We start from the raw sequence: 18,823 nt of genomic DNA on the forward strand, positions 1-18,823 counted from the left end.
ATTTGTGTGAAAGTCTTTAGCCACAATGCCGAAAAAATGTCTATGGAATCTTAATTAGCTTCGTTTACACAATGCCACTGTTGACTCTGAAGTGAGGGTGTACTTTTTTCTTCTCTCTCACTAACTCACTCACCATCAACATGTCATGTAGTCAACTGCAGCAGAGATGAGTAACTCATATTTTACTTGACAGTTGCCTGGAGAAGTGTGTGTGTGTGTGTGTTTGTTTGTGTGTGAAAACTGCATTTTGGACGTGATGCTCGCGATCTATTACATTCTTTATGCCTGTTCACTTCGTACTTCTACACTGATTATGAAGTGAACACGATATCTTATGACAAATACATAGTTTTAATTGTATATCCTTCTGATTTTAGTCTTCAACAAAGAATGACTTAAACAGAACATAAATGTGACTGGGGTCCAAGGACAGTTTCGCCTCTCACTCCGTCTATTATCCCTTTAAAAAAAAGTCCATAATTTGCCATTTCTGCATCGTGTGACTTTTGGTATCTTTTCCTTGAGAAAGTGATTTAAATTGAGTAATGTAGCTTTGATTTGAACAAAAACACAGGCGAACAAACACATAGAAAACAAACCAATTACCCCCACACCTAAGCGATTGCCGCCTAATTGTACATGAAGATCACCTTCACTTATCACTTATTCTGTTGGACCGTTGGGGCACCACACAAGATTTGTCGACCGTCTTTCTCCATTCCTCTCTGTCTTTTGCCTTGGATAGAACCACTTTCAATGGCAGACCCGTCCATTCTTTTTATCTTCCCATCGCTTTCTCTTGTCTGCCTCTTATTCTTTGTCCTGGTACTTTTTTTCTGAAGAAAGGTCTTAGCGAGCCCTGAACACCTTGTAATATGGACTATGTAATATGGACTATATCAAGATACAGATGGAATGAATTGTATTTTCTTTTTCACTATTCTTCAGCCATTTTATCTTTTAGGGTCAGTTTTAAATTTCTGACAAATGTGATTTCACAATTAAAATGTTACATAGGAAGATAAAGAATCAATTCAATTAGAAATAAAAAAAACAAACAAACACAAAAAAACTATTCGTCAAATTTTTGCTATATTTTAACCACGGAAATTAAATAGGCTCACGGAACCTGTAGAGAAGAAAATAAAAAAGAAATGGAATCCAATCTCTCGTACTAAAGTTGCTGTGTTCAACATACTATGTTCTATTACTAAAAACTTTTTCGTAATAATGAATTTATCAGCTTTGAAAAACTCTATATTTCGTCTCATTGTCTTCTGTATATTAGTCTATTGGTAGCTTGTAAAACAATAATCTCCAGCCGCACTTGATGTTAGCGTATTGTTGATGGTATAAACCGTGGGTCTCCACGGTGTTAAAAGGTACAGGCTGTGAGTTATGTGATGTGGGAGAGTGCAGAGGTGAGCCCCAAGTGCGACAGTGGATACACCCATGAGTTCAATATCACTCAACATGCGGGCGGAAGCGGGTGGTGTAGTTCGTAAACCCTGTTTCGTGCGTAGGTTTTTACCCCCCGTGGATCTGAATAGCTTGCTTCACCCGTAACAATCAACATTCTGCCCAGTGAGTCTCTTTCTTGGATAGTTTATTATCTTGACTCGAGTGTTTGAGCGATGTTGCAGATAGCGCACATCTAAAGAGGATAAAAATACGCTCCACTGTTTTTTTTTTTGTTTGCATTTCAAGGCATGTATATGACCTAGGGCATTTTAAATGAACATTCAACGCAAGTCAGGGGTTGCAGTTGAGTCACACAATTGCTATATTAGTATATCTATAGGCGCTATTGAAATCGTATTTTTCAAAGAAGTATTGTTATCCACCATGTTTCTAACCTTAACAAACGTGTGTTACTAGAGCATAGCAATGAAAAATGTAAGAATGCTATGCTTTGATAACATAGGAATGAGATTTATTGGACGCAAATATTCGTTCTTTCTAACTTACACACGCTTATGCTTTTTTTTGTTTGTTTATTAGACTGGAAAACAAAAACAGAAAAACAGAACGTGCCAATGTTTTTATATTACGTTCTCATTTCAAAATGTTTTTTTTTCAAGGCGTCATATGGTGTGTCGTCTTACAACATTCTTTTTATTCCTTTCAGCTGGACGTCGATCTACCAGCAGATTATCTCCGAGTTTCTCTCTTTCTTCAGCACATCTTTTCCCAATCTGGCTGTTAACACGCCTTGATCCTCTTAGCTCAACATCAATAAGTCGTTCACTTTTGGTACCCACTGGGCCCTGTTAGTCACAGTACTTTACTGTAGAGAATAAAGGGGGGAAAAAAGTATTTTTCGTTTTTAGCAGAAAAAGGGGCGGGGGGAGTAATTGTAAGTCTTTGTGATACGTTTTTCCTTAATCTGACTTACTCCCCGGTGTGGCTGCTTTTTTAAATTATTGTACTTTCGTTTTCAAAAATCAACTAATATTGTAACATATTTCCTCTTTTTTTCTTCTTCTCTGTGTCATTTATTTTAAAAGTAGGGATTCGACCAGGGAGTGACGAAGAATAGCAGTAATTGGTTGAAACAAAAATCAACAACTCATTTATTTTCGCGAAACCTTATCACATTTGAAAAGTAGTTCAACAGTGTATTCACTGACCAAGCGATGAGCTGTACTTCTAAAGCTAAGCGACTGTTTCGAGCAAGTTATATTGTCAATACGACTACAAATCTAAGAATGTGCATAATTGTATATGTATACATCGTTGATGATGATGGTCTTTAAGTTCTTGAATGGCGCCTATGTTTAATTAAGTTGATACCAACATTCCGAAATGGCCCTCAAATACAACCACTATTTGGACGATGTCAGCTATTTGTTACTTCTGTGTGACTTTATCTAGTGAGTGTACATCTTGCACCTTTTTCACGTGTATTGTTTTTTTTTTCTACTAAAAGTGACTATAATATTTTGTTAATTTATTATTCAACATCTTCAACAATGTTTTCAGTAATACACTACATTATAATGATACGGGAACACTTGGGTCGTTTTCATTTCTTCTGAAGAGACAATGTTAAGCTTTGTATTCTGACATGTCCAGAGAAAGGAATCACTGTCAGGTCTGTAACATCTTGTTTATTTCATGGTTTTTGTAATTCGGTTCGGCCGTGGAGCTAATGAAATCATGTGATAGGCATTCGTGTGATCAGTGTCTGGCAAGGATTACTCTGATGTTCATTGAAACAAAGTGTCTTTTATGTTTTTAGCTTTTTCTAATATCTCTTTGAGTGGCATCTATTATGCGGCGCGTGTACCAATCAGTCATCGCTGTACAGATTATAATCGTATTTCTCGGTAGACCTCCTAATGTATGTAATAGCCCTGTGTTAGAACGTCTAATTTTCCATGATGATTTGCTTGTAAGTTGTAGGTTTTTGAAACGACAAAACGATTTGTCATGAATATGGAGTCTTCGGAACTTAATATCAGATATAAAAATCTGGAGCCAGTGGTTCTTACTCATTGGAACTAAATCTAAACTCACGCCTGGGAATATTGAGTAACAACCAATATCATGTTTGTGTATCATTTTTAAATATACCAATGTACAGCTGAATAGTTATTTTTAAAGAAACAAAGGTACAATTGTAGATGAACGGTGCCATCGTATATAAAAACTATTCATAATTTTTTTTTTGCAATACATTTGGTAAAAAATTTGACTTCTCGTAAGATTTAGTATCCTGGCAAAGAAAAGTTGTATAGGATTTATGACTTGAACAGCGTGCGTGTCTGTAAAGAGTCAAACTTCATGTAGACCTTACATATAGCTGTGAATCACAGTCGTACCAACACTTCGATACTTTCACTGCCAGGTTCAAGAAGTATTTTTTGTTTGTCTCCTGCTGTTGACTTGAACCAGCTTTGTGTTTTTATCTAACAAACTTGGAAATGATAATTAGCATCAGCTGTCGACCTCACCTGACTTCGTTGCTGATGTATTGTTTCTGCTTCTTTCACCTCATACGTTGTTTTTTTTCAATTTCAATCAGATTTTTTCCCCCTTCCTATTTCCTTGTGTAGCTGTTAGAAGACAGTGAAGCACTAGAGAAGTCCTTGTCTCTACAGCATTGTTCTCAAACATATGCTCTGTTTTACCACTTTCTTTTGGCACCAGTGTGTCAATCTGAACAGAATCTAGCCCGTAAAATGTGACGGTAGGTATGTGCCAGGATAGGCTGGCAGGACTATCTTTGGTTTATCTTTGTTCGGGTCAATTAAGACGTTTGTGTTCACCTCTATTTCTCGTGCGTTAAGGAACTGCTTTTCAGCTTGCTCAGTACCTAAGAGGTTTTGAAACTTAGTGGTCTTGTCCATAGAAAGCTATTGAACACTCGTATAAAGTAGCTTTGCTGCTCGAGCACTATTGGTGCTGAATCATATTACTAATAATATGCACACGTATTTATCTGTTAATCAAGAATAAATCGATAAGTGCGAATTAATTTCATGTATTTTTTTTCAGCTCTAAAATATGGTCTGTGTTCCTGAAACTATCAACTTTTTTTTCCCTTTAGAAAATTATGTTTATAAAATAGAAATCTCTCCTAATCCTATATTACTACTAGAAAATGTATTATTGTATATGCCATGCGGGTAGGCTCAGTAGGGAAGTACACACCGATAGCGTTACACGGACCGCCGCCCGAATCTTCCTTGTTCTTAATTTGCCAGAAGTTCTTATCTTGTCGCCGGCATTGAGTCATTTCAAAGCGGTAGGAAATAGCTTATGTCTGTGTGGATAGTAAGCCAGAGGCTGCTGTGGTTTCGCCTGTGGCCGTGACCCTCACCAGCGCCCCACTGATGTCTGAGATAACATAGCTTCAGCCTCCATTAATCTTGTAAATTTGTAGCCTGAGGTCAATTAAAAAAAAAAAAAAAAAAACTTTGTTGTGTGTGCGTTTTCTCTTGGTGCTGCATAGAGGTTGGATTCGTTCAGTCTCTCACTCCTGTACTCTCGAATCTTGGGGCAGAGTTTAAGTACCATGCCCTCTACAAGAATTCATACCTGCTCACGTGACCAGATTCTTTGTATAAAATAATTTCAGTTAAAGAAAGCATTTTTAAAATGTTGTACAAATCGATGACTGCTAACTTTCAGAAATCACATACATATTAACAAGTGGCTCATCTATTTTTTTTTTTGTGACTAACAGCTAACAAGGGTGTCATGTGGCCAGCACAACGACCAAGCGCTTTTACGTTCCTAGCGTATTCCAGATACCCATTAGAGTTGGACGTCTTAAAAAATGCCGAAATTCAAAATCAAAGTTTTCACCGAGATTCGAATTCGCGACCCGTGTTCTACACATATTAAAAGATATAGTTGTATCTCGATTCAGTACAGTAAAGCCAAATTGCGTATCTAAGAAATCTCCTAGTCTTTCAATGTATCCAAATAAGAATTGCACGCCTAAGAAATATGTTGTTTCTAAGTAGTGAATTTACTTTGTAGCATTTGTATTTGAGGCCAACGTCAAACAAACGCGCCTCAAATTTAAAGCACTTTTATATTAATGTCAAAGGGAAACAAAAATTGTCAAGTTTTTTTTTCCCTAGGCCTGAACACTGACTTGATCGAAATCGTAAGGACACGCGTCCCTCCCCGCCCTCCAGTCGCCCTATGTTCCTCGTTCTTCCTCTCCTATTAAGCAGAAATCGCTTGCAACTGAAAACATATTTGGTTGTGGAGTTGTTTGGATTACTTCCCCTTAATAACAGTTGGTAAGTCGGACGTTTCCCCTGGCGAGAGGAGTACCCAGTATGTTGGTCTCTGCGCTGTTGAAAGGAGATGTTATCTGGCAGACTAAACGTCCCCATTGCCGACTCTCCTCCTCACTGCAAACACTGGGAACTATGGCACCTGGTTATTTGACTCAGCTGGCCTTCGGGGGTCTCATTTAAAAAAAAAATTAGACTTAAATATGTAATTCATTAATTGAATTTATTGCTTCATTAGTAGATTTTGGTTTTTCAAACTCGCAATGTTATATCAGATTATATCACACGATAGTGTAAGTCCTGATTGCACTTTCTGTGAAGTCTTCTCAGTCATAGTCTATGATCTTGTATAGATTTCTTTAACATGCTTTGATCGTTAATAGCTCTGCTAGAGTAACCGCGGCTTCTTTAAATGTTTTGGTCGGATAAGTAAATCACAGACGTAAGGTTTGCTGTTACTACCAGTATGTGACATTTCGTAGAACATGTACACTGTCTATAGCTTTAGATCTACACTCCAGTTACAGCTAACTAAATACGATTTTTTTTAAAGTTTACGTGAACAATCATAATCAAATTATTATTTGATTCTACGCACATAGCATAATGAGGTCGCAGAGGTCTACTGTATAATTAAATGCTATATCCACAAGTCAACATATTGTGTACACTGGTTTTTACATGCTGATTTTTTTTTTAATTTAAAGACAACTATTCGGATAGAACTACACAGCTGATGTGCTAATACCTTAGGTCCTTATCTATTTGACCCATGAACTTCTGATACACCTACTGACCTAAGCTTGCCTTACACACAACGTCAGCTATGTGAGTTTTTGGTGCAGGGATCCCCCCCCCCCACACACACACAAACACACACATCCAACTCTCAAAAACTTTTTTTTAGCTTTTCTATTATCCTTAGGTAAACTCTGAGTGGCTCTGTGGGCTTGGTATTGACTTGACCCGCACAAAGTTTGTTTCCTCGCATCTTACACTGGAAGACGTCCTCCCCCTTCTCCACTGTCTAATCTGGCCTTTAGTTCATTAAAACCCTCACGTGAGGACCCGCTGAAGCGCCAGTTAGCCAGCGCCTCCTCCCACACGCGGTGATGGTAGGTTTACATTATTAAGCAATCTTGAATCGTTCTTCTTATTAAACTGTCTTCTCTAGTCTCTTTGGACGTCTGAGCGCTAGTTGTCCAACTGAAGGTCGCGGGTTCGAACCCTTATCATCAGTGTCAGGTAGAATTATTATTCTGATTTTTGAACCCACCCAGCTTTACATATAGTACGTGGTGGTAGATAATTAGTATTGTATTAGTAGTGGAATATTTGTGACAATTAGTCTTTAGTTGGGATAGTCAATAGCCACAAAATAACATGGCTAAAGAACTTTCCCGTCTTGGTAAGACATATTTCGTCTTTGTAATGAAGAAAGAAAACTGAATGGTGGCTCAACAAATAAACACATGACAACATTTTTGCGCCATTATGTTATGGTCATCCCATGATTAGAGGTCAATGCAATGATCCGAAAGTTGCATTAAGCAGCCAACATTTTCCTGGGTTCTCGGTCTAACGCAGTCCTGTCAGCCAGTCTGCGCCAATCGTTTCTTTCTTACATGAGGCTAGAGACGAGAGTCATGTTGGTTATACTTTGGGTCTGCTCAACCGCTAGATGCAGAGCTCTATTAATAATGTAATTTGATGTATGCCGTTTGCTTAAAGGGGCGCTACTATTGATGCTACGTGCCAAGTATGGTTTGCATAAGGTTTGATGTTCGTGGCGCTATTTGAAAGTGGCATTTAGGTATTTATTTTTTTACATGTACGTTTCAATCCGACAGGTGGGTGACCTGCTTTTAGTTGTAGCAAATGGTATATTAAAATGGAGATGGAACAAATGCGCATGTGTATGGGCTCTTAAGAAAAATAAACATGTTTTTTAAAAACTTAATTGTATTGAATGTAGCGGGGGTTGGTAAGAATCAGTGCTCTTTAGCGGCATGCTTCCGCTTTCTGGAAAAGTCACAATTTTTTTTTACTCTAGACTTACTTCCTAGATATGTCGCCACTGTTTGGACCCGCACACTATTTTAAACGAAACGGTTACTTTTGAAACAATTCCATTGTTCACCATACTTCATTCGAACAGATCTCACACATGGAATAGTATTCTCCTTGAAGGGCTCTTCAGAGAAACGACATTTGTTGCTGCTAAAACAGCGGAATGACCTAGACATGTTTAAAGTATTGACTGTGTTGGCTTGTTATGGACTACAATCAGGAGCAGACGTCTCAATACTGGAAGAAAAGAAAAACTACAACAAGCAACAAAATGTTCAAAGTAAAAACAAGTTTCATGAAAATAAAAAGTTGTTTTGTTTAAAAGAGAACTCCTCCTTTTCTGGTGACCTTTTGTAACAGAATACTTAAAAGAGTGTACAAAATTCTAGTTAGGTTATATAGATCCTGACTTGGAAGCATTAAAATGCAGCAGTCTAGACTGGAACACTGTATTTAGTTAGAGATATAGAATTTTATATCGTTATCATAAATAAAATTAAAATAATGACGAGATATTGGTGCTATTGAAATAATATAACTGGATAAGATATTTATTGACTAATAAAATGAGTTTGTCAAGGTATACTAGTCTCTTTGTTTTCTTTCTAACAAATTACCTCCCCCCCCCCCCAAACTTCCAAGCACAACGCTTGTATAGTTCTAAAATGTAATACTCTCTTGAGATGAATGTCTGAGAAACATATGTTTAATGTAGAATTTCCGTGACGAGTCGTCTAGTTTTTTTTTTAATGTGGTTATCTCCCCTTCGTTGGTAGATGTTTTTCGATTAAGTCTATTGTACCAAAAAAAATAATACACTCTGTGCCCTTTTTTCCCCCCACGAAACCATTTCCAACTAATGCCTCTCTTTTGTTTAATGGGTCTTTTGTGTGTGTGTGTGTGCGTATGTTAATATATTTGAGTGTATATATGTATTATAAAAGGTGGTGGCTGTAAATGTTGTGTTCTGTCGAGCCTATTAGATCAGAAACAGAAAGAACAGATCTAGTTAAGTACACTCACTCACACTCCGAGTACATATCTCGCTTTCGCAATGAGAATTAATGACGACAGCTGAGTTGACCCCCAGGCTCTTACTTCCTGTTCTTGTCGGCCTGTGCGGGCCAGCTACACTGTAGTAGCCTCCCCCTGTTAAATTCTCTCCCGTCTGTCAAATGCCGGTACCATACAGAGAGCGTCGCTCACAATTAATGGCTATCTCCACATAAGTGTTTCTCAAACCATCTGATGCCTTCGTCTGTTTCGTCAACGTTTCCTAGATACTGCCAACCTAAACTCTATAGCCATATTACAAGGTCTTTGGGGGGCTCGCAAAGACCTTCCTTCATGGGACAGTACCAGGAAAAAAAAAGAAGAGGCAGAGAGAAAGCGATGGGAAGACAACATTAAAGAATGGGCGTGCCTGCCATTGAAAGAGGTTCTGTCCAAGGCGAAAGACAGAGTGGAATTGAGAAATACGGTCGACCAAATCTTGCGTGTTGTCCATCGGTCCAACAGACATAGGGATAGGTGAAGGTGAAGAAAACTAAAGAATTTTTCTTATCTTAAAGTCTTCAGCACTTCGCTTCAACTTTATTTTACATTTAAAAAATATTTCTCGCATTTGCTGTATATCGAACCCCCCTTTTTTCCCCCTTCTCTCTCTCTCTCCTTCTCTCTCTCGCTTTCTCTCCGGCCTATCCCGTTGTTAAAGTTGTTGTTTTGAAAAGCCCAGCACTTTAAAGCGATTTAAAAGATTGGAGTCTGGGTATGTTGAGTTGATGAGCTGTTTTGAACCCACCACCATAAATGTTTAGGCTTAGATCTAGTTCGAGCTTCAAAACCTTTCGGCTGCCAGGTTCGCGCATTCCGACATTAGAGGAAACGTTTGAAATATAAGTGACTCCAGAGGTTCTTGTATCTCCTGATTGGATGGTGCTTATCCCTGATGTCACTACAGAGCCTACGTTCATATCTCGTTTTTTTTTTATTTCTTTGTGGTCTTTTGCAGGCCATTCACAGCTTTTAAAAATGAAACTTTTATAGCTGGCATTTTTTGTTAATTGTCGTCTTGAGATAAAATATTTTAATTTGGAGAGTTTTTAATGTTAAGAATTGTGTGAGAAAGCTTGTTTACAAAGCTTATATCAACTCACTCTGTCTGTCTTGTAAAAAATATTGTACATATTATTGTACATGTTATTTTTCACACACCCATTCTCGGATCAAGCTGAAATTTTGCACTCTTATTTCTTTTACCTGACAAAACAAGAATCAATACAAAAAAAAAAAACCAATTAATTATTTTGTTTAGTATCTCAAGCAAGGGAAAGAAATTTTACATGACAGAAGTGGTGGTATAAGCTGAGTTAGTCCGCTTTATAGATGGTCGTCTGAGTCTTAGTGAACACAACACGAAAAATAGGACGATACTATAGAAACAAGATTATTATTATTATTTTTAAATATTTTTTTAAATATTTTCTTGTAATAAAATATTATTCAGAGCACCCATTTGTAAAACCACACAATGTTTACTTTTCCCTTAGCTCTTTGCACTAACCATACGACAGAAAATGACACTCTAAATGAAACGAATGACTGTTAACTGTGTAGGCCTCCATTGTTTCAGTTGTACTCTCGTTAGATGCATGCATTATTGTGTTCTTTTTTCTTTTTTTATTCTTCTCCAAAGTGGAAAGAAGGTGGTCAAGACATGAAAAGAAAAATATAGCATGGCTAGATAGCTAATTTGATAGAGTCTCGTACTAGTAATGAAAGTGTGGGTTCGATTCCTATGCTGGCATTATTTTTTCAATGGTAAATAAAATATGAATGTTTAGTTTTGAAACATCTAGAATTATTTTTAAAAAAATGTATTTTACATAGTATTTCTAGCGCACATATTCAAATCTTGACTAGCTTAGGATTATTTTGTCATTGATTAAAAGCTAGAGTAGACATTGCTTATCGAAAATGTTTGATTAAAAAAAGACATCTTCCGCAAAAGCCTTGCCCTCGAAACAAAGTGATCGTCCAATCAGAACGAGTGGCGCAGCCGCGCTTTCTAAATCCCGGCTGACATTTTGTTCCCCATGACCGAGCAGGCAGCTTCGCGCGATTGATGTGGCAGAAGACTTTGAGACTGATTGAAAAAAACAAAAACAATCTAGCTCAGGTAGAGAGTAAAGCCAGGGTGGAAGACGTCTTCGCAAGCATCATTAAAACAGGAATAATACCCCCCCCCCCCCAAAAAAAAAAACAAACAAAAAAAAACCTGTAAAACTTCTTGACAACGACGACGCGTTAATATCAAAATTATTGTGTTTGTAGACAATTTTCGAGTTAAAAGTCTGGAAAACTTCAAAAGGAAATGTGCGTAGTCACGTCTCTTCTTGGTCTTGCTACATAGACTCCTTGCTTACTTCTTTACATTGGCGACACATTTTTGCCTTCCAAATTGTATCTCTTTCTCTTAATACAAATGAACAGTGAATGTCGCTTGGAAAAAAAAAAGAATCTCTATACATGATTTTGTAGTTGTTTGCGTGATTCTTTGACGGCCATAAAAATGAAATTCCTCTTTTAGGTAGAACCATAGATCTCATATTAATTTGACATAGCTCCAGTGATGTAAAAATATCTTATCCGTAAGCTGGTCACTGCAGCTGTTATCTATCGATAAGAAAGTCTAGTTGTCAGTTTGGAAAAGAAAAAAAAATCAAAGCGCCACCCTCACTTTTCCCCCTTTTTTCTTGCCTATCCAGTGTTTGTTCACCTTGGTTCCCCCCCCCTAAAAAAAAAACAAAAAAAAAAAAACAGTCAAGTTCAGGTAGTCAATGTTGAGTGAGTTAGGGAGGATTAAACCTCAGAATGAAACACTTGATTGAACAGCCCCACTCGAGTTTGGTAATACTGGATACAGCCTAAGACACGCACACGCACAGACCCCTCTCTCCAATCCTGTACTGAATGATAGGTGAGCGTCTTCTAAGGCGGCGCTGACTTGAAATTACATTAAGTGAGCGCAGAAGTAAAAAAGAGTAAAAAAAAAAAATCTGATCTACAAGACCGACATATGCTTGATGGATGGGATTCGTGAAATGGAAAAAGGAATCAGTGGGAAAAAAAAGGGTGGGGGGGCGTGAAGCCGGGGGAGAGGGAGAAGAACATTGACAGAACTGATGTGAAGGGGCGAGATTGGATTAGTGTAGAGCGGGAAAGAGGAATAAAAGGAGGGGGTGATGAAGGCGTGTGTGACGGAGCAGGAAGATGAAATCATTCCAATAGATTGGAGAGAGTTTCAAGCAAACCGGGGGAACATTGTATGGCAGGGATGGAGGGGGGACGATGGACACAGATGCTGTACAGAAGAAAAAAAAAAGTCTTCTTTTCAAAGACTTTTGTTTCCGTTCTGTGTCAGGGACCTGGAACATTCCTGTATTTACTTATGGATAGAAACGGAACAAAACATGTAATATTGTTTCCTTCCGGGACACTTTTATATTGAACACTGAAGAACTCTCTTGTCAATACAAGCAAACTTGTGTCCGTTCAAAACGAATTCAATTAGCTTGGCCTCATTTTTTATTTTTTTTTAGAATGTAGAATCTTTCATTGTTTCATTAACTAATTCTTTAATTGATGACTGCAACTTATTTTCAAAGTTCATTCTTCTTTGATTGATGAATGCAACTTAATTTTCATTGCTCATTCTGTAGACATTACACAGAGCCAGTAAGCTGGTTCTGAAATATGAAGACAATAGTTGAAACTAGCTTCTTTTTGCGCAACTATTAGTTAAAGCTATAAATGAATATTTAGCGGAGCACTAGCTGTTCTAAAACTGGCACAATGCAGTGAAACGTTCCATACCAAACTTATATCCTCAGCTTTAGTCCATCTATGTCGATATACCAATTTGTGTCTAGGGGTAACAGTTTCTTTATTTACCTAGCGATGTAGATGTAAATCACTTAGTTAATAGACTTCTTTTTCACAAAATATAACATTGAACCCATACTATTTATATTGAGATCGACTGCTTCCAGAAATTGTTGAACATTTGTTTGACTCATTAGTTCACTCCCACCTCCACTCTCTCCCACGTGTGGATCTATGTTTCTTTTTTGATGAGAGATCGCTGGAGGTAGACCACTTTGTTGAGCATCTTGCCATTTGGACGCATCGATCCTGGATCATTGACTTTGATGGATCTTGCACTGTGTCTTGGCTACCCCCAACCTCATCTCACCTGTTTCCCATTCACGAAAGCGACATTTGATTTGCATAGTGTGAGGTTCTTAATTAGCAATATTTCTGTTATTCAGTTATGATTTAATTACCAGTGGTCCACCAGTTCAACGGATACATTTCTTGTACATTAATATATCAGCTTTCCCTCTACTGTATTAATATTGTCAGTATGTTAGTGTGTCTGCTTGAATGCAACAAACAGAAAAGATAGAAAGATGAATATAAAAAAAAAGAACAAATAGTTGATTAAAGAAAAGATTTATGACAAGAGACATGCTCCAAGTAAAAGCACAAAGTTCAAGGTTTTGTCAGATAAATCTGCAAAGAGAACGCCATTTTCACATTAATTTTCTTGATCAATTTTAGAGGTAGTTCTTGTCTTCGATATTTGTCGGGAATAATTTCCTATCCTCATTACTCATCCATCATGTGATATGAAAAAGAGTCATCGCTGTATTTCCTTTCCACTTTTGTAAAATTTGTTTGAAATGAAATAATAATTAATTGTATAATACTTGTTAAAAATGTCTTAAGGTCATAGGTATATTTAAATTGTGTGCAGTAGTAGGTTCAGCTTAACGTGCCATGAATGGAATCGGCTTATCAAAAGGAAGCTCGGACTCGACAGCCATCTCCGAGTTTTAAAGATTGTGCTCGTCTTGAGCCACCGAAAAAAAAAAAAAAAGCGGGAGGGATTTTATTATTGCATTAAAAATTTTACTGAGTATAATTTCTCATTCTTCTTTGTTTTTATCGTATGTTCTGCAATGGGCTGGCTAAAAGGAATTTTTTTTTTTACCTGCAGATTGTTAGATTTGTACAGGATGACGTCGTATTGACTGGCTTACAAATGATGTTAGGCATCTTGCCCCCATGGCTTCTCTATAAGTGAAGTGTGCTTTAATATTGTAGTTCTTATCTTGCCTTTTCTTTGTCCTTGCTGAAATTAAAAGTGGTGTACCTGGTACTATGAAATTAAAAGTGGTGTACCTGGTACTATGAAATTAAAAGTGGTGTACCTGGTACTATGAAATTAAAAGTGGTGTACCTGGTACTATGAAATTAAAAGTGGTGTACCTGGTACTATGAAATTAAAAGTGGTGTACCTGGTACTATGAAATTAAAAGTGGTGTACCTGGTACTAAGAAATTAAAAGTGGTGTACCTGGTACAGTGAAATATTATAGAAGTTCTTTTGTGCGTGTGTTGTCGTGGTGCACGTCTTGCATCTCAGGCCAATGTTGACTACGTCTGTGCAGTGGGTGTTTCATCAATTTGACAGCAAGGGGCGCACCTTGGCGTAGATGCTGCCCATATCACTCAGAGGCGGGCCACGTGTTAATGTGCAGTTTGTACATCACTTGCGGATAAACAGATTAGCAGCACATGGCAAGATGACGGAAGGACATTAGGGGAGGAGAGGGAGAAGAGTAGGATAAAAGAGTTACCTTAAGGAGATAGATAGAGAGAGAGAGAGAGAGAGAGAGCATCAGGTTGTTACTGCATCTGTTGCTATCTTATTGTGTGTGTGTGTGTGTGTTAGCAACATTGTAAACGTGTAAGTTTTCCTTGCCTACGACCGTACGCTATTTCAGTTACATCTGTCAACTGAGAAAAGACTTGAAGATTTGCTTCTGTTTAAGTCATCTGTCTGTGTTCTTCATTTCTCAAGCTGAGGGGACTTTTAAACCAGTACACAAATCGATGTTAGTATGTTTGAGAAAACGTAAGGGACGACTGATCTTAGCATCGCCTCTATACTTCTGCTGAGTCTGGTCTAACTAAAAAAATCTCTCTTTTCTCTCTCCAGTTAACTTGTTGGAAAGTCAATGTATGTGATCTGTATTTTCAGTAGTCTTATCCCCTTCATTACTCAAAACAAAACAGGCATCATTTATTAAGTGAAGTGTATAAAATGCTTTAGTGTCCCAGCCAAAAAGTTCGAGATTAACGGAGATTAACGCAGCATCAATTTGCAGGATTTGGTTTTACTGGCTGACACGTGTAGAGTAATATTCTATGGCGTACTGTTGTGCGTTATGATTTAGTGTGGTGAGTGTGACTGGCGATAGAAGTGATCTGACTTGGGATTTACAAATACTCTCTGTTAGTGCTTGGGGATCCTTGTGATGGTGGGATTGTTGATGTATACCCCCTCCCCGCAATCTCGTTACCTTCCAGTTGTAACATTTGTTGAGCTTTACCCCGACTCACATCCTCCTCATCCCAACTCTATCCCCCTCCCTCCCAAAAAAAAAACAACAGAATTTTGTTTCTGTTCCTCTGTTATTGTAGACAGCAGGTGGAAATATGTCTTTCGATACTGTCACAACATATCCTTTAGACCCAAGACTTAAACATATTTTCTTGTAACAGAAAGGTGTGGAGGTGAAAAGGGGAGGGTGGCAGTCCACAATAAAAACCTTCTCCCAGATACCCCCTGTCCCCACCGCTCCACAATTGAGATTACTGCTCTGAGCATGCTATAAGCATGAACTTGACGCTACTAAGAGTGGAATTCTAGATATAGAGCTACAATAGCTGTCAAACATTCTATTTACATACAGATGGACTCGTTTGTGCATATAGATAGAGAACATCACCCCCCCCCCTTTCCAGGCTACCAGCGATTAGCTCTAGTTTTTCTTATTTTTCAATTTGAGGTTAGATATGAGCCTTATAAAATATCGAAAAATTATTTTAAAAAAATGTTTAGATTTTATCACAGATTGCTTTAGTGCAATTTACATGTATTACTTTCGGTGGAAGTTGATAAATATTATATGTTAAAATTCCATAGTTTACACTGAAGACTGTAAAGACCAGCTATCACTTCCAATGTTAATATTCCATCAGCAACGCTTACCTTTTGTGTGTGTGTGTGTGTAAATTACTATGAGCCAATAATTGAGAATTTCTTGACACAAAGCGGATAAGGTCTAGCATATTCCATACAAACTATAAACTTCACCTACTTCTCGGGCTATTGTACGACTAAATATGATTAATGAAGAAAGTTGCACTACCTTTTTTTTCTTTCTCCAGAATGTATGTAAACATTTTCTTTACTATCTGTTGTGTGCATGAACAAACTAAGAGCAGTTTGATTTTATTTTTTCCGGGACAACTGTTGATTTAAAAATAAGTAATGTGAAATCATCATATTTGAAAACAGTGTAACTCGTTGACCATAAATGCATACATTTTTTTTATTTTCTTTACTCACAATTATTTGATTGCAAAACAATCTATACAGAAGCAATTACTATACAGAGCGTTAGGCATGGTGAGTAGGGCTCAGTACCATGGCACAGTTTTGTATAGAGTGTTTTTTATTTGGTTACATTCATTAGATTATGATAAGATTTTTTTAACAGTTGCTTTTCCACTACAACAGAAAAAAAAAATCCACCAGTCCATGAATTATTATGAGGGACAGATGATTAGATTTGAAACATTTAAAGTGTTTCCCAGATCATAAATACTGAAAGCATTGTCTTTTCAACTTTTCGCCCTGGCGTGTGCCTTGGTTATTCTTCGCTGCTGGTCGTGCAGATTTGTTTACAAAACAGAATACATCTGGGGTCGCTGTTGTAACTGCAGTTGAAGGCTTGGTAACAGAAAGCGAAGCATTGAAATTCCGACAAGGTGCTTAAAGGCAGTGCTTCTATCAGATAGATGCCGAAGGTCAATAGTAGAGCCAGGGCTACGGTCAGTGCCAGTTTCCTCATTGTGTCTGTAGATAAGTTAGATAATAGTAATGAGCGAAACACTTATATCTTCGAGCATACAAAATATACATGAAGTAGATGTAGATCTACAAGGATGTATACCGGGAGGTACAAACATACGTGTACAGTGATAAAACAGGAGAAACACGTATATATTTACTGCCTTTATTCAAACTAATGTCACATAAATATTTCCTTTCAATTAAAGCATTAATTGTGTTTAATTGAGCAAGTATATAATTTAAATAATTTATGTTTTTTTAATTCAGTATAATAAAGGCTGTAAATATATACGTGTTTTCTCTTTTTTATCACTGTATGTCTATTTTTGACCCCCCCCCTCTTTTGTATAAAATATGGCCTAAATAACTTTAAGGACTGCAACACATTAAATTTAGAGAAGTGAAACCTTTATATTATATAGGCTTCTATCGACTGTGATAATAGTTGAGCTACCATGGATGTATATATAGTTTTCAAAGCATTCGCAAACAAGACATTTAGCTATATCCTTCGAACAAGTCTGTAGGTTTGCAGCTTAGCTTTTACATTGTTGTTTTTCAGTAACAAGTTCCCACTGTCAGATCTTGCGATCTATAGGGCAGATGATGTAAAGGTTATCTGTCTATGTGGTCCACAGTTGACGAGGGTGTCAGGTGGCCAGTACTTTTTCCTTAATTTGTGTCAGGTACCCATTAGAACTGGGTGGACTTAGGAGCGCTCTAAAGATCCCGAAATTAAAAAGCCTACTCTTCGCTAAGATTCGAACCCGGGGCCTCTCGTTTCGGAAGCACATTTGTCCAGATCAAGTTATCATTAAAAAAAAAATAATTTCGCCGTTATGTAGCTGATTGTGATCTATCATTCATCATTCTATTTATTTCTTGTAAGACTTCTTTATTGTTAGGAAGCTTTGCAAAATCAAGCTCTCCTATTTACAATCCAGCGGATGATTTGACATGGGCATGTGAACAGGAACTTCTACATAATGTTCACGTCTTAATATTTATTCCACTCTTTCCTGAATTCAAACATTTGGGTGGAGTGTGGTAAAGTCCCACTGATGGCGTAGTCCAAAAAGACGTAAGCGAAATTTAATTTTAAGATGATCATATTTTGAAAATTATAATTGTCAATCCAGAGATTTCACTGCATGGCCAATTAGTGTTTTTTTTTCCAAAGATATAGACCTACATAAACTGTCGAATTTCTTGGAAAATCGTTAGAGCCATTTCTGAAGTAGCCTTCCATCTAGTTTCCACCCATGAAGAGCATGCAAGCTAATAATAAGAAATGTAGAAAAATATATATTCGAAAAGCGCGAATAGAATGTAACTATGTATCTTTATTTTTAAAATCCTTTTTTGAAGATCAGATCAAAACAAATATGTTGGCATTGGGTTTAAATCTCACAGTTTGGAGTATTATATAGTAAAGTAAATGCACTTACCAGTCAGATGTCGATCAGTTGACAACTTTAAAGCGATTGTTGCAGTCCTAGAGGAAATTTCTTTTATATACTTTGGAGAAAGTGTTTACAAAATGAGCCACAAATCCAAGAGAAATATTTCTTTTCAAGTTAACATATTGCTTTGACGTCACCATTCCTAAGATGTATGGCTTTTACCTAAATGCTTTTTTTTTGTCTTTTTATTCGAATGACCACCATGGTCATTTTGAAATATCAGCACACCCTGTGCAATATCCAATGTGGATCGATCTATTTTTTTAATTCTTGTTCTTTTCCAATTTGCTTCCGACTCGTACGTGGATGATCTACTCATTTCATCACTGACACTGAAAGACACACTCTTGTTGTGGTTATGACATCTCTCACAACTTTCTGTCCAGCTTGGGTAGTCACTTGATAGTCACTGACCTGTTTCCTGCAGCCCCTTCATCTTTTTTTTTTTTTATATGTCACTTGCACTTTAAACAAAATTACCTTCATATAAACATACACATTAGCCTACTTAAAAACCCAAGCCTTTAAAAAAAAAGAAAGAAAGAA

General features: G+C 37.2%; 1 protein-coding gene and 1 long non-coding RNA gene across 5 annotated transcripts in view; one reads left to right on the top strand and one right to left on the bottom strand.

Annotated features, from left to right (window-relative positions):
• LOC106071265 (neogenin-like) overlaps positions 1-18,823 on the top strand; it is a 150,822-nt gene that overhangs the window by 40,306 nt on the left and 91,693 nt on the right. The gene's annotated exons all lie outside the window — the stretch shown is intronic.
• Positions 16,271-18,804, bottom strand: LOC106072987 (uncharacterized). The gene is made up of 2 exons (XR_001218690.2): positions 18,263-18,804; positions 16,271-16,817 (listed from the first exon to the last, which is right to left on the bottom strand). It is a non-coding gene; the product is annotated as an uncharacterized LOC106072987 (long non-coding RNA).

This window comes from Biomphalaria glabrata, chromosome 18, assembly GCF_947242115.1.
Source record: "Biomphalaria glabrata chromosome 18, xgBioGlab47.1, whole genome shotgun sequence".
NCBI classification, from domain to species: Eukaryota; Metazoa; Mollusca; class Gastropoda; family Planorbidae; genus Biomphalaria; species Biomphalaria glabrata.